The sequence below is a fragment of the Amblyomma americanum genome, chromosome 1, assembly GCF_052857255.1.
Source record: "Amblyomma americanum isolate KBUSLIRL-KWMA chromosome 1, ASM5285725v1, whole genome shotgun sequence".
Lineage (NCBI taxonomy): Eukaryota > Metazoa > Arthropoda > Arachnida > Ixodida > Ixodidae > Amblyomma > Amblyomma americanum.
In genome coordinates, this window is record NC_135497.1 from 87,973,188 (window position 1) to 87,997,389 (window position 24,202).

A 24,202-nucleotide genomic window follows, 5' to 3' on the forward strand; every position below is an offset into this window, starting at 1 on the left:
CTATTTCTTCCTTTCTTCTTTCACTCCCTCCCTTATCCCTTCCCTTACGGCGCGGTTCAGGTGTCCAACGATATATGAGACAGATACTGCGCCATTTCCTTTCCCCTAAAACCAACCAATTATTAAGAAAGTGAATTGCGCTGTAACTGTCTCACATTTCGGTGGACACATCGACCATGCCGTAAGAGAAGAATTAAAGGAAGGAGTAAAAGACTAAAGGGAAAACTAGGTGCCGCTGTGGAGGGCTCCGCCACTCCCCGTTATTGGGTATGTGCCATTTTTATTTGAGGCCAACCAATTATTTCGACCACCTGGCGACCTTTAACGTGCACTGACATCGCACACTATATACGGGCGCCTTTTTACGTTTCCTTTCTTTTTTTATCTTCCGAAGCTACGACGGACGCCGTACCGGAAGGCTCCGGTCTAATCTCGACCACCTATAGTTCTTGGTACCGCGCAGCACAGGGGCGTAGATGTATAATTGTCCTATGCGCATGTGACCATCATGCAGGTTCCACGGCATGCAGCGTGGAAAGCTGCTCCGATGAAGGCGCAACAAAGTTGATCATATGCTCCCCCTAATCATCTTGGTCCAGCAGCAGTCGGCCAGTTGCTGTCGCCTCTGACGGAATGGCATATACCCACGGCAGGAGACCGCCCAATCAAGAACAAATACGCAAAGCGCAGAGCCGATTTCTTCTTCTGCTTGCCTCAATATGCTGACATATGTAGCCTCCAAGTACCGCCCACCTAAAGACAGCGGTGCGCTTTGACGACGAGCAAATGCCGGCTTGTGCAGCTTGAAGGCTTCTAGCCAATCATTAACTATTCGTTACACGCAACAAAGAAGCCTAAGTGGGGTTTGCCATTTGTGGAATCACCTCACCGCGCTTGTTCTGGTAATCTGGTATAATTCGCTCTACAGGCTTTACTATAGATGCATACAAAGTGGCTTGCGTGTCAACTTTCTTATGATACTTGGAGCTGTCACTTTTTTACGGCATGCCCTCGGATCTTAAAGCTCTAAAAGGTAAACTCCAGAATCTACTAACAGATCATCACCATCATCACCATCAGCCTGACTACGGCCACGGCAGGGCAAAGGCCTCTCCCATGTCTCACGAATTAACCCTGTCATTTGCCAGATGCGGCCACCGCATGCCCGCAGACTTCTTAATCTCATCCGCCCACCTAAGTTTCTACGCTTGCTTTCTCTTGGAATCTTGCCTTCGCATTACATGCCTTGGCCGAGCCCATTTCTTCCTCTTGATTTCGACTAGGAGTCCCGGTGCAAGTTCGCTTAGCTTTCAACCTCTGCTCTGGTATATGCATTGCTCGCAAAGCGCTAACATTCATCGTTTCTGGAAAAATTAGCTTGACCAGCCCCTGCTCTTCACATCCTTCTGCGTCTGTAGTGACTAATAGATGAAATCCGTGAAACGCCTTTTTGTACAGGCTGAGTAGATTCTCATACCTTGCAGCCTTTCTATACATGCTCATACCGTTCAGAATTCCTTATATTTAGCGCAGCATGCAGAATCTGCCCATCAGTAGTCCTTTTTGTCATTGATTGATTTATTGGAAACTTTATTGGATGCATGGAAATTCTCGGAGTCTTGGGTGGTCCGCTAAGTCCGACATCCCTGGCTTGCACTGCTGCGTGGGCCCTGCGAACTAGTGCTCGTTGCTGGTCGGGGTTCGCTGTGCAGAATGGCCTCCCACTTGTCCAGATTGGGATTAGGAAGCCTGTCAATAACGGGATTGAACTGGCATGCCCACACCACGCTAAATGCCGTAACTATTTCTCCACTCTGGTTTGTAAAGGGAGGCGTACCAGCGGTGGAGTTTCACTTCTGAGCACGCGAAAGTTAGCCGAAACATATTGGTTTAATGGGTTTAACGTCCCAAAGCGATTCAGGCTATGAGGGACGCCGTAGTGAAGTTGCAAGAGCACTTAAATAATGAGAATTCTCGTTTGGGCAAGTTAGTCAGCGTTCATGTTGAATTCACAGCGCGAAACACACAAGGACGATAGACAAAAAACGACAGGGACGGGCGCCTTGTCCTTGTGCATGTGTTTCGCGCTGTGAACATGAACAATATGAACTTAGAAAACTTGGGGCAAGAACTAAAAGGAGAAAAACAAGCATGAATTCGTCTTCGTTACGCCTACATGTCGCTCAGAGCAGTAATGTCAGTCCACTCAGTAAAATCGCAGCAATAATCACCAGAACAATGATAATGATGATGACGAATTTTTATGGTGCAAGGGAAGCTTTGGCCAGAGTTCGCCATGACACAAGGTGTTTTCGACTACACAGGGTGAGGTAAGAGACCAATTTCCAAAGCATTTCTCCCCAACTACGCGGCAGAAAGAGGGCTCGAATGCTCGCCGGAAAAATCGGAGAGTTTCACATACAACGACAAGAAACTGAGGAACAAGCCACCTTCGAAATTCCAAATCCTAGAAGGGGACAGACAGGTACCCGAAGTGGAAACAATCGGAATCCTAGGCCTACGCATGCAGTCGAATGGGCAGAACACAATCACCATCAGGAAGCTGGAGGAACATACGATGCAGACCCTCAATCTAATCAAAAGGGAAACAAGTAAGAAAAGGGGCCTAAAAGAAAAAGACCTATTCATGCTAATACAGGCCTTCACAATCAGCAGAATCGGCTACACCACGCCGTACTTAATTTTAAAAGCAGCAGAGAGAAACAAGATTGACACTCTCATAAGGAAATGCATCAGGAAAGCATTAGGGCTACCCCTATGCGCATCTTCGGAGAAACTCCTAGCCCTCGGTATGCGCAATACTTTGGCAGACCAAGGAGAGGCAGTAAAGATATCCCAACTACAGAGGCTAAGCATAATACATGCGGTCAGAGCCACTCTAGCCAAAATCGGACTCAAAGTAGACAGGGGCATAGAAGAAAGGGAGGAAATTAACAAGAACAGGAGCCGCATTAGGGTCCCCCCTTTCCCAAAAAGCATGCACCCAGAACTAGACAAAGAAAGGAGGCATAAGATAGCTGAAGCGCTGGAACGCATATACGGCGAAAAAAAAATAGAAACGGTCGCCTACGTAGAAGCGGCAGGAGGCCGAAATACAAAATACACGACAGCCGTGGTCGTGGAACCCGCCGCGGTGGATCAGTGATTATGGCACTCGGACACTGATCCGGAGTTCCCGGGTTCGAACCCGACCGCGGCGGCTGCGTTTCGATGGAGGCAAAACGCTAAGGCACCCGTAGACTGTGCGACGTCAGTGCACGTTAAAGATCCCCAGGTGGTCGAAATTCTTCCGGAGCCCTCCACTACGGCACCTATTTATTCCTTTCTGCTTTCACTCCATCCTTTATATCCCTTTCCTTACGGCGCGGTTCAGGTGTCCGTCGATATGCGAGACCGATACTGCGCCTTTTCCTTTCCCCAAAACCAGTTTTCATTTTCAATTTTTCCGTGGTCGTTGCCGGCCGGGGCAACCCAATCCCAGCCACCACCATAAGGGGGCAAATATAGAAACAGAAGAGGAAGTTGCGATCCCATTGCCTTGCGTCGGATCATATGCTGAATATATTATAAGCGACAATAAAACTGCAATCCAAAATTTTGGTAGAGGGAGGGTCTCTCCTCTCACAGCCAAAATTTTAAGACAAACAAAATTGGGCAGGCCAATTAACATAACCTAGACCCCCGCGCACGAATCTGTCCGTGGCAACGAGGCTGTCATGAGCTGGCTCGAGATCTCTGCTACCGAGCAGGTCAAGAAGGGCCTCGTCTCGAGAACCAAGGAAGAGAAGGGCGACTAATATCATATCAAGAAGTAACTCAGCACTACAGGCAACACAGCAGGCAACTTCCCCCGCCCATTGCGAAGCTTATAATAAGCAAGCGGTGGCGTGGAGACGTCTTCAAACAGGCGTCTGCCCGCACCCAATATAAATAGAACATATTATCCCGGAAACTGAGGATGACAAATGTAAGAAATGTGGAGCAAGAGGGACCGACGACTATATTATTTGGCAGTGCACACAATCCCCAGACAGGGCGAATAAAATGGATTGTAGAGAGGCCTGGGAGACTTTGCTGCGTGGCTCGGACCCTGAGCATCAGCTCCTCGCCGTCCAACTGGCAGAAGAGGCCGCCGGGATTCAATAAATCCAGGCCAGCGTCTGACGCGGCGACCCTGTCCGCCCCAATCCCTCCTGGCCCTCATCCAAGGACCCCGGAACTTTTTTTTGCGTGTTGGGGGGACGGGGCAAGACTTCGAGTTTATTTTGTTATTTATTTATTTACTGCTCATTTGCATATTAAATTTTATATTATTATTATTTTTTATTTGTCAATTTTCAAAGGTTGATGCAAACTCACGTTGTGATGACAACACTCCAGCAGTCATGAAGACAACGAAAAGGCTTCCAAAAGAAACTGTTTTTTAAGCTAAATTTATTGCCGCAGGGCATCAATAGGTGAAGGTGTGATGAAATATGTAGCAGTGATTAAATGAATGGAAAAAGGCTAGCTGATTTGATGAAGTCCAGTAGAGAACGATGGCACGGTCCCTGCGTCCAGGCAATGTATGAAGCAGGGTTGCTTGGTGAAAGACCCGCTACCTTCAGGTGCCGGATCTTTGCAGGCTTGAGAGATGGGCAGTCCCACAGTAAGTGACGAATGTCGGCTTCAATGTCCTTGTGTTTACATATCGGACACCATGGCCGAGGAAACAAATCTCGGTACTGAGGCCACTTCCGAGTGACGGCAGGTGTGAGGGCAACCCCAACCCGGATCCCCCTAAGCGTAACTTCTTCATCACGGGTAAGACCGCGGGGGAAGGTTACCGCACAAGGAGGAATGAGGGCAAGTGTGCGGCGCCGGAGGAGTTCCTTTCTTGATGAAAGGAGGGTAAAATTGTCCAAATGAAGGAGCCGAGGCAGTGATGAGTTTGGATTCGCAAGGCGGGTCGCTAAATCTGCCTGGCTTTGATAGGTCAGCAGATCCCGTGGGACACACTCAATACGTACTGGCTGCGGGATGCGTGCCGCGAGCTGGTGTATGTCCTGACATATCGTTGGACAGCGGCTGACACGTCGTAGCAACCGAAAAACTTGAAGGGCGTCAGTGCGGATGACAACGCGGGCCGCAGGGAACATAGTTATGCCGGCCATGGAGCAGAGTGCTTCTTGAAGTGCAACGGGCTCAGCACAAAAGGACGAAGGGGGTTGCGTAAACTGAAACCGAGAGGTTTGATTCAAGGCAGGTCGGCACGGGCAGTAAATTGCTGTTGTTGCTTCGCAGGCTTGTATGCTTGCGTCTACGTAGACAACAATGGATCCTTCAGGCAGGCAAGCATCTTGTTCCTGCAATTTCTGGCGAAGCAACGATGCCCAATTAGCAGATGTCGGCTGGCGATTATCTGTTGGCTTGTTGTCGCTGAGCTGTACAAACTTCCATGGGGGAAGAACTGGCGTTGGTGGCTGAAGAATGGAGTGCGACGTCGCATAAGTCCTCAGTGCATGCGGTGAGTACGATAGACAGGCCTTAAGGCTGCGCGCATCACGGCGCTGCTGCACCGGCTCATCAATGGTATTGAGCTGCGCATTCACTTGTAAAGCTATGACCGGTGTGATGCGTGGAAGACACGTAATGGTCCTCATAGCCTCTCGGTTCACGGCTTCAAGGCGATCCCATTGGGCTCTTGTAATATGTTGAAATGGACTTGATAAACAATACGTGGCTGCAGAACTGCCCTCACCAATTGCTGTGCGACGAACGAGCCTGTGCCACCTGTTTTAGGAGCAATTCTTCTAATCAAACCCAAAGTCTGAATAGCTTGCCTTTTTGCCTGAGAAAGCCATGCAGTCGCTGATCCTGATTGGCGAATCATTAAGCCAAGGATTTTTACACTCGGACTTTCCTGTAGTGGGGTGCCTTATAGACAAAGACGGATTGGACTTGCAGCAAGTTTACGGCGTCCCCAGCGGTTGGCGACTGACGTGTATGTTGTTTTATGTACGGATAGCTGAGGTCCGATGGATGATGCGTAATTAGAGGTAACATCCAAGGCAGATTGAACGACAGCCTCCTGAGTACGGAATTCTTGGTGAGTACTCCACACCGTGATTTCGTCAGCGTAATGAAGAAATTTTATGTCATGGATGTCATGTAAGCGCCAAGCCAGCGGGATGAAAGCAATATTAAATAACGTCGGCGACAATACTCATCCCTGGGGCACGCCGCCGAGAGGAACAAATGATCCGACCGCTTCGCCACTGAGGCGTATTGCAAATTTTCTGCCTTCCAAAAATGATTCGAGAAAACTACGCACTCTCAAAGGGAGATGAAGCATGTCAATGGAGTTCAGAATGACTGCATGACTGATGTTGTCATATGCTTTTTCAACGTCCATTGCTAAAACGGTTGCGGCTGCGGGTATATGACAAAACTGCAGATGCCAAGACAGCCAACCCGTCCCCTGTACCGATATATGGACGAAAGCCGTTTCGTGCGGGGTGATAAAAACCGTGCTGCTCTAGCCACTATGACAATCGTGTGGCTAACATTTTCTCCGCCAGCTTACACAGCGTAGGGGTTAAGGAGATAGATCGCAACTTTGCAAGGTCCCTAGGAGGCTTTCCTGGTTTCGGGATAGGAACCACGACAGCGGATTTCCAGCTCTCGGGCGCGACGCCATCCAGCCATACTTTGTTTATGGTGTCTAGCAGTTGAGGGAGTGCAGCAGTTCTTGTACACCTCGTACTGAATATTGTCCGGGCCGGGCAATGTTTTCCGTTTCGCATCATCTATTGCAGACAGCAACTCAGGCATAGAGAATGGACACGCAATTCCATATGCGTCGACATCAGACGGCATTTGATATACATGCACTGGGATGCCTGCCATATTTGAACTAGCGGCTGAAGAAGGCACACCATCGTATTTTGGGAAAAACTTTCGCGCTGCTTCTTTGGCGAAATCATCTGGCGACAAGTTAGCCGCGAAGCATGCGGTTGCTGCTGCGTCAGTCGAACGGCGACCGCGTTCCATTGTACGGAATGTTCGCCAGAGAGAGGCATTCGAGGATTTTATAGAAAATTGTTCGCACTACGCATGCCACTTCCGTCGAGAGAGGTCGCGTTCATATTAGCGTGCCTTAGCTGTAAGATAGTGCAATCGAGTACGTGCCTACGAGGAAGAAGGGTGTCGCGTAGCAGCCAGCTCCGCTTGACGGCGTGCCGCCTGGCACAAGTTAAGAAGGCCGAGGTCTGGTGCCGGTCAACCAACATCAGTCCAGGTGGTAGTTGTAGAACTGCTGAGCGCTGTTTGTATGTGCTCAACAATGTATGGCGAAGCGTCTGAGGAGAGATTGTCCAGACAGGAGCGAAAACTGTCCCAGTTGATCACAGAACATTTGTAGCGTAAAGGTCGGAAATGTGAGGTGTGAAGACCGATGATGATAGGGTGATGATCACTTTCCCAGCAGTCTGGCTCCATGTGCTAGGAGGGAGTACCCGGACCCGACCACCACGTCAAGTCTGGAGCATAGGAAGCACTGCGAGTTTGACGCACTGGCCGTGTTGCTGTCCCAGGACGGCTGAGCAGCACAAATTGGGCATCCGTGAAGGCGTCCCGCATACGCCTGCCACGTGGGCTCGAAGTGGGGTGCCCCCAATCCTGGTGAGGGGCGTTAAAGTCGCCTTCGACTAAAATCGGACCTCCGGGTACTGCCGACGGACACTTATTAACCAGCCAAGATTAATATGGGAGGAAGCACCACCGGCTGGTCTAACGTAAAATAAAACGACCTCAACGGTTTTCTTCTAAAATTTCGCAGCCACTGCCACTAAATATTAATACGACGTGCACCAGTTATCGAGAGCAAGGCGTACATGCGGAAAACGTGAGTCCACATACACCGCCGCTTTTCCCGGGGAAGCAGCAGTTTGCACACGACGGTCTATCATTGAAGGAGACATGTAGGCACTTAAACCTGGAATCGATGGCAAGGCGTTTGTTTCCTGGAGCAACATGGCCCATACCTGGAGCTTGTGAATTTGTAGTCTGGTCTAGAGCTCTCCCACCCTCGTGGAAATGCCTATGCAGTTCCACTGCAGCACACCAGCACGACCGGAACTTGCCATTTCTAGTTACTAGCACAAGCGCTGTAGAATCACGGACGTCAAGTTGGACAACTGGTTGACCATAAACCGGAGCAAAGAAGTCGCAGAGTTGTCCAGTGGCATTGCGGTAATCTGGGAACAGGCGGCAGGAAATGACACTGGTGGGCGGCAGGAAGGCGATGTTGCTGCGCCATTGATAGATGCGGCGGATGATTCCGCTGCCCGTCTACGTCGAGCGAGCAGTTGACGGTGTTGCCGGAGCTTGGTGACCTCCACTAAAAGACGTGCGATTTGTTCGTCGACTGCGGCCATATCGTCCTGTGGTAGTTCAGGCACACTGCGCTGCTTTGTTGGCTGTTTTCGGAGGCGTTCTTTTCCCACAGAATCATTAGAAGTCTGCTTTGCTGAAGGATCATGCGAAGTGTGCTCAGGGAGCTCCAGCCACTCGTCGTCATCCCACTGGAGAGCTGCGAACCGATAGGATGTCTGCAATGAAGTTATACTGGCTTGTATTGGCCAATGCTTAGTCATTCGACGACGAGCCTGTTGTGTTGCCTTTTCTATTGTCGCACAGCTTGGAGATGTTATCTCGAGGTCATCGGATTTACAAAGGCCGCATCGATAAGCCACTTTCCCTTTAGATGTGCTTTCACCGCCAGCAGTGAAGGGGCAGGATTTGCGTATATGTCCAGTACGGAAGCAGTTATAGCAATATACCGCACTCGGTTTATATGGCCGAGACCGTAAAATACAGCCATAATAATACGCACGGGGAGGTAGTGTCAGAGGGCCTCTCAAGGTGACTATGCAAGAGCGTCCCTTTCCCATGCGTCGGGCCTGGATGAATGGTGCGTGTCATCCAACTGTTTAAGGGGCTGACTCCCGGTAACAACAACAACAATGACGACTCCCGCCCACTAAGAACTGAATGACTCGGCGGCGGGAATAATCACAAGCACGCTGGGCGGTCATCGAACTGAATGCAGGCAGTTTTTGGCCGCGCTCAGTTTATAGCTGGCAAGGGACCTTTGAGATAAGGAACCAGCAGCAAATACAACAATCTGGAAAATTGTGGAAGCATTTGCACGTGTTCACGATCAATGGAGATAGTCTGGCTGCATCTAGCATTACAAAACAAAATGATAAAGCCGTGTGCCGGCGATTTTGAATGCGAAAGATCAAATGGTGCAAAGATTCACGGCAATATGAATGACTGAATGAGCTGTTTATTTAGAAAGGGAGGCTCAAGGCCGTTTGTTTGGGAATCGGGTTGTTAAGGAAGGGAAAAGTAGGGGTCTATTGATGTATGAAGGGACGGTATGGGCGGTCTAGCCACACTTTACACTGCTTTGTAGAGGCCACTTATCAGCATATTTGCCAATATCTTCCAAGACGCCGTTCGCTCCGGCTCTGGTCAGTGCACGAAAGTCTTCGCCATCGGTGGGAAAACCAGGTCGCCGCGTGCCTTGAGGAACTCTGAACAATGCCAGACTAGGTGGTACAGGTCAGCACGACACGTGCAGCCACAGTACGGGCACTTCACAACGTCAATATTGTCCCCTTGATGCCAGCGAAGGCCGGTAAGCCATTTACGGATGATGTTTGGCGTGTAAGCGTTATCGGCGATTAACTTATTAATCAAGATCTGCTCATGCCGTGTGAGAGCAGCTGAGGAATCAAGGTAACGAATAGTACGGCGGCCGTTGAAATTGAGATTCTTACGGCTGCGCCATGCCATTGATATGGCGCCGTCTTTAAGGGATGCGTCTACGTTTATGTCCTGCTCATCTTGTTCTCTGTCAGCGGCCGAGTGTCGTGCTAGGTGGAGCAGTGCCTCCGTTTGTGCTCTGGGTGGAGCCGTACGTCTGTAACGGCCGAGGTGTGGACTAAGCCAGGGCGAAGCCGGCTACTGCGCCATTTCAACGCCGGAAGTCATCGCGACCACGGCAATATAAAACGAACTGAAATGGCAAGCTTTAGAGATGTGCGCACGAGGTGGGATCAGTTGGTTGAAAAGTTTGTGCACAGTTTGTTTAAATACTGGCAATCATGATCACGTACACAGGTCCGACAGACAACTTCTGTTGGGACATGACTGGTTTAGGCTACTCATATCCGAAATGCTTTACAACTGGCTGCGAAGCCAAGTAGCTTAGCTCCACTGTGATTTGCATTAAAACAGCCCTAGAACTGAATTGTGATGGATTGCCAGAAATCTGATCCAAGTGCAAGCAATTGGAAACTGGGGGGGGGGGGGGGCACTGCCCCCTCTGGAAGAATGTTGGGGGAGCGGCCGCCCCTCTTGCCTCCCCCCCCCCCCCTCTGTTCCAGGGTCCTTGCCCTCATCTCTCGACTGAGATGGAGAGCCGGAGGGTAGGATGAGGTCGTCTTCTTCTGTTGCAAAATAGTCTTTCACTCACTCACTACCCACATTAGCCGAGCACCAGGCCAGGGAAAGCTTGTACTCACTGCACCACAGGTGGGTAGACCCGCGGGGACTGGGTATCGAACCCCGCACCTTCCTCATGTGAGGCGGATGTTCAAGCCACTAGGCCACCGCTGCGGTACCTGAACATTATGTAACATGTCAACTAAGAAACATCGGTGGTTAATTGCTCGTTCGTCTGCAGCCTTTTAGAGGAAGGTGAAAGGAAGGGAGACAGGACAAATGCAGAGATAAGTATGTCTGCTTACTATAGTGCGTAATACAAAGAAATTGTAATGGATCCGACCGGCGGTAGTTGAAGCAGCGCAGCGAGGAAGTAAACGAGGTAGACGAAGTGCAGGTAAGACTTCGAGTGACGCCTGCGCGTGGGTTCGTCGTGTCGCCGTTCGACCGACGCCTACGGACCTGCGCTTCGAATAAACACCTATACATTTGGTGGAGATGTCTCGGTTCCTTTCCCGGTCCTTATCTTGGAACTTCGAAGCGGAACGCTTCTCGTCCCCGCAACTATGTCGGAATGTCCGAGCGAACCATCGCAGCCCATCCCTACCACCATCCTCTGTTCCGGGGTAAAGCGCCAGCGTGACCTACTTTGTTTAGTGGCACTGACGAACAGGACGTCGACGATCGGCTGGCCTCCTACGAGCGCGTCAGCACTTACAATCGGTGGGACGATTCCGTTAAACTGAGCAACGTCCTCTTCTACCTCACGAACGTTGCCAACCTCTGGTTTCACAACCATGTTAACCATGAGGCCGATCTTCCCACCTGGTCCTCCTTTAACACGAGCTTCGCTGAGGTTTTCGGCCGCCCCGCTGTCCGGAAACTTCGCGCCGAGCAATGTCTTCGTGCTCAAGCACAGCTCCCTGCTGAGATATTCACTAGTTATATATCGAAGATATCGTTGACTTGTGCAAACGCGTCAACCCGTCCATGACCGAAACTGATAAAGTCAACCACATCCTTAAAGCGATCGCCGATGACGCTTTCCAGATGCTCCTGGCGAAGAACCCCAGCTCTGTCGCTCCCATCGTCCAGCTGTGCCAAAACTACGACGAACTACGAAAGCAACGCTCATCTACGCAGCAGTCCGGCGCGACTGCAGAGGGTATTGCTGGCTTGGCCCTTGGTGGCTCGTCTTCTGAGCAGTCCCTGTTCATGCAGCACGTCAAAGCCTTCGTCCGCGAAGAAGTCGCCCGCCAGCTTTCTCGGCTGCATCACAATCCCGACCCTGTCTGCCCTACTCCAGACTTGGCGCCATCACTCGCACCCTCTATCCGCCGTGTTATTCAGGAGCAGGCCGCTTCAGTTCTACGATCCAGCCCCCTACCTCCCCCTAAGGCAGCCCCGCTCACCTATGCTGAAGCAGTCGCCAGTAAACGACGCTCGCCCACCTCTGCCGCTTACCCTAGCAGCCCGGCCTTTTATGCTCCACCGCCGTCCATGCCATAGCCGCAGTCCATGCCACCGCCGCCAGCCCCGTATCGTCGACCCCACCGACACCCTACGAACCGTTGGCGTACCGACGGCAATCGGCCAATCCGCTACTCTTGCGGTCTTCCGGGCCATGTCGCACGCTTTTGCCGCCAGCGATCCCTTCGTTCTGGGAATGCCGTGTGCACTTCCCGCTACGACTCCGAGCCGCCCTTACCTAGGGTCTCTTCTGGCTCATCTACGCTTCGCCCCCAGCACCCTACTCCCCGCTCGCCTTCACCTCACCGGCGTTCCATTTCTCCGATGTTCCGCCGCCCGGGCCCCCTCCCAGAGGAAAACTGAATGACGCAGTTTCGAAGGCAAGAACTGCATGTTTTGCGAACTCGGTAAGACCCCCGTTTCCTCCTGATAACGTGACTGAGGTGCCTGTTGAAGGCGTCCCCGTTCTCGCGCTCGTCGACATGATTGCTGCCGTGTCAGTGATTAGTGACGCCCTTCGAAGCAAGCTTCGTAAGGTGACAACGCCGCTGTCTCACTTTTCACTACGTACGGCCATCTCTCAGCGCATCCATCCCATCGCGGCCTGCACGGTCCGCGTTCCTATCAATGCCGTCGCCTATACCGCCGAGTTTGTTGTGCTGAGCGCCTGCTCTCACGATGTCATCCTCGGCTGCGACTTCCTCTCAACCCGCCGCGCAGTGATTGATTCTGCCCGTGCTGAACTTGGGCTTTCTGCCGTGTGTAATGTTTCATTGTGTGACCTGCCTGTGCGATTACGCGTTAAGCTTCTTGTAGCTGCCGACAGCGACATACCTCCCTTCTCTTCTGCCCTGGTTCCGCTCCGACCCGGCTCTTCCCTCAGCTGCCCTGTTCTTTTCACACCCACTGCATCCGCCGCCCGCCATCACCGCCTTCTGCTCCCTTTCGCCGTTGTCAAGATTTCCGACGGCCACTGCGCCATGTATGTCACCAACCCATTTTCTTTCCCGTCGTCTGTTCTTCGCGGCGAATGCCTCGGCTCTATTGAAGAAGTGCACCCTGCTCTTGCTTCCGAGTCCTCCGATGTCCATGCCTGTCCCTCAGTTACTGCCTTAGCCTGTTGTGCGACTGCGCCGGATCTGCTTCCCTTCGACGTCTTTCATCGTACCATAGCTCCCGACCTTCCGTCCGATTACCGTGACCAGCTCTTGGAACTTCACCGCTTCCGCAAATCTTTCGACCTTTCCCAGCCTTCTTGGGGCGCGCGTTGGTCGTCTCTCACGCAGTTTACACTGGTACGCACGCCCCCTTGCGCCAGCGGTCGTACTGTGTCTCGCCGAGTGAGCTCTTCGTAATCCGTGACAATGTTGACGACATGCTTCAGCGCGGCATTATACAGCCCTCTCACAGCCCTTGGGCCTCTCCTGTTTCCCTGGTGACGAAAAAAGATTGCTCAATCAGGTTCTGTGCGGACTACCGCCGTCTCAACAAGATCACTCGCAAGGATGATTATCCTCTACCGCGAAGCGATGACGCATTGGATTGCTTGCAGGGAACGGAGTATTTTTCATCTCTCGACATACGCTCCGGCTAGTGGCAAGTATCGATTGCTGCCGCTGACCGGCCCACAACCGCTTTCGTCACCCCAGACGGCTTGTACGAATTCGATGTGATGCCGGTAAACAGCTATCCCTGTCTTTTTTCCGTTCATAGCACAACGCACGCAGAACCCTTTTGAGCACGGAGTGCATTTTCTCGACACTGTTCGACTGGGGATGATATACCTGTCTGTATATTAGCTTGATATCGCACCTCTTCGAAAAAGGTGGTTGTTAAGGAGCTGGTGAACACGGTTCGCTTATCCGCCTGAATCTCCGCGGAAAAACCGATTCGTGCAAAGGTGCTGAGCAAAGCGTCCACTATGTCTGAATAACTTAGTTCTTTGAGGGGGACTGCTTCAGAGAATTTGTTGCTGGACACAGCATGGTAAGGAGATACTTGTATCCTGATTTCGACTGCGGTAGGGGCCCTAACGTGTCGATCACTAACCGCCGAAAAGGCTCGGTGATCAGGGGAACCAATTTCAGGGGAGCTTTTCATTTGTCTCCTGGTTTCCCGACTCGTTGGCATGCGTCACACGACTTCAAGTACCACTCAACGCCTTTGAAGGACCCTGGCCAGTAGCACTCCATTAAAAGTCGCTCTTTCGTTTTGTTAATCCCCAAGGGTACCGACCAGCTGTTCCCATGACACAAGCTCAGAAGGTCAGCCCGGTATTTTTCCGGAATTGCTAGCTGATCAAACGTCTTGCCTTTGCGATCTCTGTCGTGCCTGTACAGCAGTCCGCCAGGCGCCCACGGCTCATCAGCTTCCCTTTAAGAAGAACGTGCGAGGGAGAGCACCAAAACTACGAGAGAGAAAAAGTGAAGCAAATCAGGAAAGTTGTTACTCCGAAAGCAGACAGATCCCCAGAAGGCGACACTTATAGATAATGAATGGCAGAAACACTACAGCACAAGACAAGGTACCTGTCCCGTTTCTGGGCAGTAAACAAAGGCGCCCAAAATCCTGCGTTCACACAATACATGAAACCGGCATCTGGCCGACATTTAATACCTAATCGCGTGGAAGAGAAAGATGAAGAGAACTGCCGTCACTCTCGCGCAGCTCAGCGCTTTCGTGCCCCTGGGCGGCGTTCCGCACCAGTCGCCATAGCGAACGAGCCCTGACTCCTGAGCATCTTTTTTTGAGTCGCAAGCCTGGCTCCTGCCCTACTTCGCTGTGCCACGACACTGAGCGCGGAGCCGAAACCGAGGGCATAGGTATGTTTTGCAGACCGCAACGTCAACGCTTGGTGCGGCGACAGGGTGCTTCCGCTTAGCTTTGCTCGTGCGCCCACGGTTCTCGGCAGAGCGCCGACGGTGTACGCCGCTGCACTGCTTTAAGTGCTGCTTCCATGGCGCAGCACAGAGCCATGTTTGAGCTTGAACAGCCGCGGTCGTCTTGCAGCCCGAACATCGCTCAATTTGCTCGGATACCGAGAAGCGGGTGCCTTATAGCCTGCAGCAAGACGTACCTTTCACGTGGAGCAGGTGTACCTGTGCTCGTGGGAGCATGGGAGAACACTGCGCACTTGGCCCAGGCTCCAGAACACCTCAGCGATTTCACGCACAGAAACATGCACCTTACCCATCCTTATCTAAACGAAAAACGTGTGCCCGGCGATAAAAAAGAGCACTACGGACAGTATGAACACCTTCTCCGGCCTACAGCAGACGCCGGGACCTGTGTCATGGCTGTCTACGTCCAAGGTGTGTTTGTACTAATGGTACGCGGCCCACGTAATCGGCTTCTGAACATTGACCACTTCGAGCTGCCGGCTACCCACTGCACTACTCTTCGTCTCTTTCAACTAGCGACAGGCCCTGCTGCTATCGTGCCATCTCGTTCACTTGCGCCAACTGGACTAACCGCAGTCGCAGATGCGGAAGATCTCGACGTCCTGCAGGAAGGCTTTGTGCACGGCGTTGATGGAGTTTTCGGCCTCATGACAAACCTTGGTACAGATGAGTTCTGTGCGATTTCGCCAACTGCCATCAAGGTCACTGAACATCCAGAACTAGTGGAGCTCCTGCAACAACTTGTTCCTGATACTATTACAGTCTCCTCCCGCCTCACGTTTGGTCCTACTGACGATGCAACTGGAGTACTTGCGCCTCACTACCTCCATGCTGTCAAAGGATGCGAGGAAGAAATTGGTCACCTGCCACTGGCCAAGGCTGCTACTCGACTCCTTCGTCTTACCCCAGACTCCGCTCACGATGCTCCCGCTGCGCTTTCGCCATCTGGCCTCCGTGGTGCCATGGAAGTTGAGGAAGAACTTGTGCACCGCCTGCAGAAGGAGCGCACCTCGTATGCTGATGGTGATGGCCAGCGGGACATGAGATCGAGGCACGGCGAAAGAGACGTCAAGTTGCAGCTGCCGCGTCATCTTCGTTGTCGTGCCTACAGTCAGCAATGACCGACAGACAGACGAATGTCTGGGGTGGCCGAATGCTGGAGGCTTCGCAAGACAGCTGCCCCTTGTGCAGGACGTTGAGTGGCAGCTCTTTGGTTTTATTCCGCATCGTTTCTAAACGACCAAGGTTGGCTGAAAGATGAACGTGTGGAGCGTGTGTTGGACCCTTCGGGAAAGGCATCGCGCCCATCCTCCACGACGCTGCCTCCACTGACCCCTACGAATGAACTTCGCCTCCGGTATAAATTCCAAGCCGGACGGGTGGAGTCCTAATGGTGGCAGGGTAAGGAGAGGATCGTGGCGCAGGCTTTGGCAAAGAGGACGAAGAATACGCCGTATACGTGGATATGTGTGGTTTGAAGTTCTATCGAGGACTTTGTCGTCGGAAAACTAAGGTACTGAGCTTTCTATTTATCAAGGAGAAGGACACATCGATACTGGTTTGTCTCTCAAGCCATGGTGTCTTCGCGAGTGTGTGCATGGAGCGTTGTGGCAAAAACAGCGCAGTCAGTAGGGTGATCCCGCGTGTTTCGCCCCCTCCCCCGACCCGCCGCATTATAACATGATTGCCCTGCGTCGCTGTGCATCTGTGAACTGTACAGCGTGAAGATATCATCAGATAGGGGGAAATATATCGTGTGCATTGAGATTTTTGTGTAGAGGTATTTCATTTGAAAGCCGTGAAATACGACGGCGGGGTCTGTGCTCGTAGATTGCGTATGCTGTAAGGCTTACAGTATTTAGGTAATAAAACACAACTATAGACGAATAATCACCTAAAATTATATAAGCAAACTAATATTTTTGCCTTCAGGGTACAGGTTTATATTGCGAAGTTGAAGCCCGCGAAAACTGACTTCAAGAGGGCTTCTTTGCCTATATTTTCAAAATGGCAATATGGTTCGAGATATATCCAAAGTGAAAAACATATCAGCGAGCGCACTCCGGTTGACTTTCCCATGTTGCGCATTCATCAGGTTGTTTCGCTAAACGTGGTGCTGACACGGATACAACGCCAGCATCTTATACATCATAACATGTATGAACTGCATTATTATTTTCTCTGCTTAATACTCAACTGACTTCATTTGATCAATGAGCGACACAGGAAAACCAACCTAACTATAGTCTTCAAAACCATATTTTCACTTTCGACATTTCGAACCACAGTCCGGACTTGGAGATTTTAAAACCGAGTTGATTTTCTATTTTAAAAACCTTCAATTTGCAATATAGCCTTATGCCTTAAAATCTCAGACTAAAAAAGCAGGTGAGGTAAATTGTCAATATTTTCCCTTAATTTGAAAATTTTCATGATTGCGAGCCTTGGGGAAAAATCCTTATTCAGAGACCGCAGCAAAATATCTGAATTTCACAGTTTTTAAAAGAAAAACTGTATTGAATAATTTGCAACACAAAGTAAAATAAACCGGCACATTTGCCCCCCCCCCCCCCCAACAGCTAGTTACGCAAGAAACACCTTGAACAAGAACCGCTCTTCATCGTTTTCCGCATGCATCGTCGTGAGACAACGTCCCCGGCGCTAATCTGAAAGCGGATCAACAGCTGCGTAAGGTTTAAAAGGTGAACACTATGAACCGCACCAGCCGCGGGAGAGGTGGACCACTTCGGAGAATCGAGTGGTGCAATTTCGTGTATCACTTCGGCTAACTTCCGGACCACGAGGTGACGGCCATTATACAGGGAAAGGATTTCCCATATAGTCCGACTCGGCGATATGGACACCACCGAAGGTAGAGCCAGCCTGGTGGGAAATGGGCTTGCCGATATCAGCGGTCGTGAACTGACTGAAGATAGGTTTATGACGTGGAAAGGCAGGCGCAGGCGGCTGGTGCAAATGATGTCTCGCGTGGTGGCATTGCGCGATGGCATGTCGTGCGTACTGTGGGATTGAGCCGGCGGTGTTGCGGCGGGAAGACTTCCAGACGAACGTAACATAACGTAGAACCATGCCTCAAGCACTGCTCGGTAGAGATGTAGCTTCACAACAAAACGGTCAATGTTCAATTGAGATGTTAAGTAAGACCATCGGTTTGGGGACCATAGTTTGTCAGCTTGTGCGGACGTAATGCAAGCGGAAGATATCATCGCTTAGTTCCGTCAGAAAGTAGCGACCTCGATCGCTAACACTCGTGTAGCACCATGGTGAAGAATGTCTTGCAAAACAAAATCTGCAAATGCGGTACCATGCCTTCTGGCTAACGGGCGTGTCACATCGTACCTGTTCGCCCAGTAAGCTGTAATGTCAGTCCAGTTATTGTTTGTATGTGACGTCGGGAAAGGACTCTGGAAGTTGAGGCCAACGTAATAAAACAGGTTAAGAGGTAAGTCTATAGGTTGAAGGGGACCAACAGGCTGTAGATGATTTTTTCTTACTCTGAAAGAGGTCATAGGTGGCAGCAGTACGGTGCAATAAAAGGGGAAAGAAAAAAAGAAATGTAATCACTCCCGGTAGCACGTGAGCGGCAAACAACAACAACGTGAGCGGCACGCCAAGATGAGGGGTACTGGGAAGGTAATCCGAACGGAGAATAGAGTCGCTGGGGAACCGGAAGTACCAGCTGCATGCAGGTATATGGTGGAGTGGGCATATCAAGACTACAGTCTGATCCGGAGAAGTCATAGGGAGGCGTCATGGTTTACGAAGTCGAGTCCTTTAATGAGCAGCTTTAACAGTTTTTGGTTCAGCCTAGACAAAGATGAGGGTGCGTAAAAAGAAATCAGTTAGGAACGTAATGTATACGTGCAGGTTCTCTACCAGCCCGCACATTGGTGTCGGCTCAGGAAATGAACCTGATAAGCTAGTTCTGTATAACACCTAAAAAAGACCTTTCATCGCTTCCTGAAAAGGGGCGTCCTTGACGATTTCCTAGACGTCGCTTACGGGCCTTGCACGCAGGGGGAAGTGTGACATCAGACATCGAATTGAAAGATGCTACGCGTCCCGGGAAAACGCGCCCATTTCTGCTCCAGCTGAGTACAGATGACACATTTACAAATCACCGTCAAGAGTTCGTGAAGGTCAGAAAAAAATATTTTAATCGACTGTACGGAAAGCCGTTCTCGGATATAACGATTCAGTGGGACGCATATCCGTTGCCCGCGATGCGCATTTCCTAAATCTGCCCATTATTTCTTGCAGGCACATAGAATGCGGTGGTACTGGTAATGTACGAGGAATGAGGAAAGAGCTGTGTATGCTTGTTTGCCTCCTGCTTGCCAAAGCAGGTCTTAGTTACGTAGCGGATACTTTTCGAAACAAATAACCTCCAAAACGGAGTGCTTCTCATAAATATATTTTTTATTGCTGTAGAACCCAAAACTTGTACCAACCGGTCGGCAAAACTTTGAATCGATACGTTCTAAAGGCATCACTTGTTTTGAATTTTTGTTTCGCACTCATAACCGTTTTGTGTACAAAACCGCACTTTTGTACGAAATACCTGAAATCTTTGGCATTGTAAAAAGTAAATCGCATGGTAAATCTCCAGAAAAATAAAGATGAAGGGAGCTGCCTTCCCTCTAGGGCAGCTCACCGCTTTCGTGCCTCCGGGTGGCGTTCCGCACCAGTCGCCATAGCGAATGACCCGTTCAAGCAGAGCATCTTTCGAGTCGCAAGCATTCCTCCTGCCCTGCGTCGCTGTGCGACGACACGGAGCTCGGAGCCGAAACCGATAGGATCGGTGTGTTTTGCAGACTGCAAGGTTAACGCTTGGTGCGGCGACAGGGTGCTTCCACTTGACCCTGCACGCGCACCCACGGTTCTCGGCAGCGCTTCGAAGGCGTACGCCGCTGCACTGCTGTAAGTGCTGCTTCCATGGCGCAACACCGAGCCATGTTTGAGCTGCAACAGCCGCGGTCGCCTTGCAGCCCGAACATCGCTCTATTTGCTCGGATACTGAGAAGCGGGTGCCTTATAGCCTGCAGCAAGACGTACCTTTCGCATGGAGCAGGTGTACATCTACTCGTGGGAACATGAGAGAACGGTGCGCACTTGGCCCAGGCTCTAATAGGAATTGACGCCAGCTGGTATTAAGATTGGCACCAGCGGGTCCCGAGATTGCCACCAAGATAGCATCTCTCGCCAGGTCTCTGCGGGCCGCATTTACCACACTCGCCCGGTCGTGGCGTGAAACAAGCGGGGAGCAGGGTTCTGCGAAAATCCCTTTAAGGGGTCGTCGCCGCCGCCAGCGAAGTGGTTCCGGCTGTCTTCTGATTTTCCCCGGCGTCTCTACCGACCCGACTACCCCTGGCTTCCCGGACACAGCACCGACGTGGGAACGTATCGCCACGGCGGCTCGTCCACAGGCTTCGCCGGCCATCGACAATGTCACAACCACTGGGGATTATCTCCCGACGGGGCGCTCCGTCTTTGCGCCTAGGCTTGTTCGAAGTTCGCCGATCGGCGGAGAGCGGGCCGACCAGCTGACGTCCCTACCAGCCCGGCGGGGTCCTGGCCGCATACACCTCTCCCTCGTGCTCAACTTATGCCAGGGGCGTGTCCATGTGTGCAGAGGTGCCTGTTTGTATGGAAAGTGAAAGTTTTGGCCGCACCCACCACGGCGATGGCGTCCCCTACCTGGGGAATTTAGGGAAGACGCAGTGTATAAAGCTGGACTGCAAGTGCAGTTGAAGCAGATCACTTCTGAACTCAAAAGCTTTTAAGTATGTAAAATAAACGGTCTTCTTTCTCCACTAACGAACCCTTCACTCAGCGGCACTCCTGTCCGGGTCGGAGCGGGCGTCATCTTGACCGAGATTGTGTCGAGAAGCGATCCCGAACCCCACCTTCAACAACTGGTTGGCAGCGCTTGGGGTGGACCAGGTAACAGCGTTCCGCATGTACGGGTGAGCGCTTTGTCTTTGTTCTATAATTCACCAGGCTTTAAACTCTTGGTAAAAAGTTTTAACTGCTGGTAATCGGGTGTCTGTAGCACAGTGTAGTTTGCACAGAACCATAGAACATTAGTGAGTGGGCAAAGCCACCATTTGGGGCAGCGATCATGGACTTCAGAAAGGTTGATAAGGAAGACCTGTTGCCGATAGGTGAAGAGTTGGGTGTAGAAGTGGAGGAAGGAATGAGGAAAGGGGCAATCAATAATAGCGATGCGGACGAAGAAGAGAAGCAAATGGCGTGGGAAATGGCAAAAAAGAGCTAGAATGGCAAAAAAGAAAGCAGAGAAAGAAAAATGAAAGCAGATGGTAAAAAAAAGCAAGCCGCCGAGCAGAGACAACTGAAAATGATGGAGCTCCAACTCGAAAGCCAGCGTCTGGCAGCCCAGAACGGGGGAGCAAACATTCATGATAGATTAAACAGGGTAGAGTATCACCGTACAGACAATTGGATGTATCCCTACAAGATTGGCGAAGACGTCGGTCTCTACCTAATTAACTATTGCTGACTTCCAATCGCAGAGTTGGAGCACTTCTGGAGCAACGTTTCCTGCTCTTTTCGGAGCAACTGTGTTCCAAACGCAGATCTGAGGCACAGATCGCGTCTTCCAATCGTAGACAGGGAGCGGTTGCCGAGCCGAGATTGCTCCGTCGAGCAGTCGGGACTGCTCCGCCGAAATCGGCGGATCCGACCGGAAGTTTGCGTGACGTTCTTTTTCAGCGGCGATAGCGGCGTCCTACATGCTCTGGCCTGCATGCTCTGGCCAGATCAAGTGTACTCCGATCGCAATTTCAGGACACGCGCTCTGCGCTGGATTCAGGCGCCCTGTCACAGAGCGTGCAGACCGCTCCGGGCCTGCGATTGGAATTCACCATATGAAAGGGCGTGCCAAAAGAGAAAATCGCCGAGAACTTGTGGTCACAACGCCTTCTAGGTCTTTTACCGTGCGAGGCGGCTAATGTGATCGCCAGACTTAGCGTAAAGGATGCGGAAAATTATGACAAGGTGAAATCCGCTCTACTGAAGAAATATCGCCTTTCAGATGAGGCATTTCGGCAGCGTTTTAGGGAGGGAACAAAAAAAAGCAATGAGGATTATGCGGAGTTTGCGTACACATTGAAAAACAACCTTGTAGAGTGGCTTATGGGGGCAGGCGTGTACGAAAGCAAGAACAAGGCAGTTGAGTGCGACTGTCTGGGGCAGTTTTTCCGCAGCATTCCACCATCCGTAAAACTCTAGGTGCAGGACAAAGAAAAGGCAGAGACAGTCGAGCGAGCAGCTCAACTCGCAGACGAATTCTCCACGCGGAGAAAGGCGAATGCGGAGGAAGGCCAGTCAAAAAGAGGAACTAACTCAGGAAAGTATTATTCTTCTAGACGACCGTATCTAAATTTAAACGTGGGACAGGGTTCAACACAAAAAAAGGTAACCGAAAATGCTTCAGAGAAGAGCGGTAGTCAAACAAAGGACGAAGGGGTAGAAAAGGCGCGGAAAAGGAGTTCGAGGCCAGGCAACCGTTGCGGTGTTATAACTGCCAGGAAACAGGGCACATCGCTTCAAGATGTAGAAACCAGCGAATGGTGTTCTTGTATGTAAACGGTAGTGATGAAAACCTAGAACTGCTACGCCCCTACCTTCATGGGTTAGGGGTAAATGGCAAGCCTTGTAAGGTGCTCAGGGACAGTGCGGCTACGATGGATGTAGTGGACCCATCCTATGTTACGTCTTAGGATTTCACGGGAGAAGTAACGTGGATTAAACAGGTTTTTGGAGGAACACAGTGTTTGCTTACCTATGGCAAGGGTTGAGATTTCAGGCCCGTTTGGAAAACTGATGACGGAGGCAGCCGTCTCGAAAACAGTTCCGCTGGAATATCCTTATCTGTTCTGGAACCGGTCTGACCGACTGTTGCGTGAGCGAGGACAGATCTTTGGAGAAGGAAAAGTACAGGCACTAACGCGCTCAAAAACCCGCCAGCTCGCCGCTCAGTTAACACAGGACCCGGGACAGGGAGAGGCGGAAATCGGAGCAGAACCTGAAATCATGGAGCCAAACCTAGTGGCTCAACAAGAGCTCGAGGTTGTCCCTAGATCAGGCGACATCATCGCAGCTGCGGGGCCAAGGGAACCGCAGGAAATAGAGCCCACCGGAGCATCAGTATTTGCCCCCACTTCGCGCAGTTTTTCGCGGCTTTTGGAAATATACAGAGAGAGGTTGAAGGCAGAGCAAAAGAACGACCCTCGTTGGAGGCGCCTGCACGCTACCGTGGAAGAGGGCGTAGCGAGGCGTAACATCACGATATTCGAAAAAGGCGGACTGCTGTACAGGCACGACAGAGATCGCAAAGGCAAGACGTTTGATCAGCTAGCAATTCCGGAAAAATACCGGGCTCACCTTCTGAGCTTGTGTCATGGGAACAGCTGGTCGGTACACTTGGGAATTAACAAAACGAAAGAGCGACTTTTAATGGAGTGCTACTGGCTAGGGTGCTTCAAAGACGTTGAGCGGTACGTGAAGTCGTGTGACGCATGTCAACGAGTCGGGAAACCAGGAGACAAATGAAAAGCTCCCCTGAAATAGGTTCCCCTGATCACCGAGCCTATTCGGCGGTTAGTGATCGACACGGTAGGGCCCCTACCGCAGTCGAAATCAGGATACAAGTATCTCTTTACCATGCTGTGTCCAGCAAGAAACTCTCTGAAGCAGTCCCCCTCAAAGAACTAAGTTATTCAGACATAGTGGACGCTTTGCTCAGCACCTTTGCACGAATCGGTTTTTCCGCGGAGTTTCAGGCGGATAAGCGAACCGTATTCACCAGCTCCTTAACAACCACCTTTTTCGAAGATGTGCGATATCAAGCTAATATACAGACAGGTATATCATCCCCAGTCGAACAGTGTTGAGAAAATGCACTCCGTGCTCAAAAGGGTTCTGCGCGCGTTGTGCTATGAACGGAAAAAAGACAGGGATAGCTGTTTACCGGCAACGCTGTTCGCGCTGAGAACAGTTCCCCATGAAGCGATCGGATTCACCCCTTAAGCGACAAGACTTTCCAGTGCGTGCTTTTTGATAAAAAATAGACCACACAGAAACTTACTTGACTGACTCGAACGAAAAGAGGAAAATGCCTGCGCTGGGGACGCTGGAACGCTCGTCCTTATATGATGGTTGTTCATTTGGGCAATGGCAGTCATCTTTATTGTTGTGTGGGTACTGTTTTGCGCGTTTTTCACTAAGGGGAAACTTTAAAGCTCATCTTCTCTCCCGCATATAAGTGTGATGCT

The 24,202-nt window shown here is 51.1% G+C and overlaps 1 protein-coding gene across 1 annotated transcript in view; it reads left to right on the forward strand.

Moving 5' to 3' along the window:
* Window positions 1–24,202, forward strand: part of LOC144113185 (protein regulator of cytokinesis 1-like) — a 290,994-nt gene that overhangs the window by 194,126 nt on the left and 72,666 nt on the right. The gene's annotated exons all lie outside the window — the stretch shown is intronic.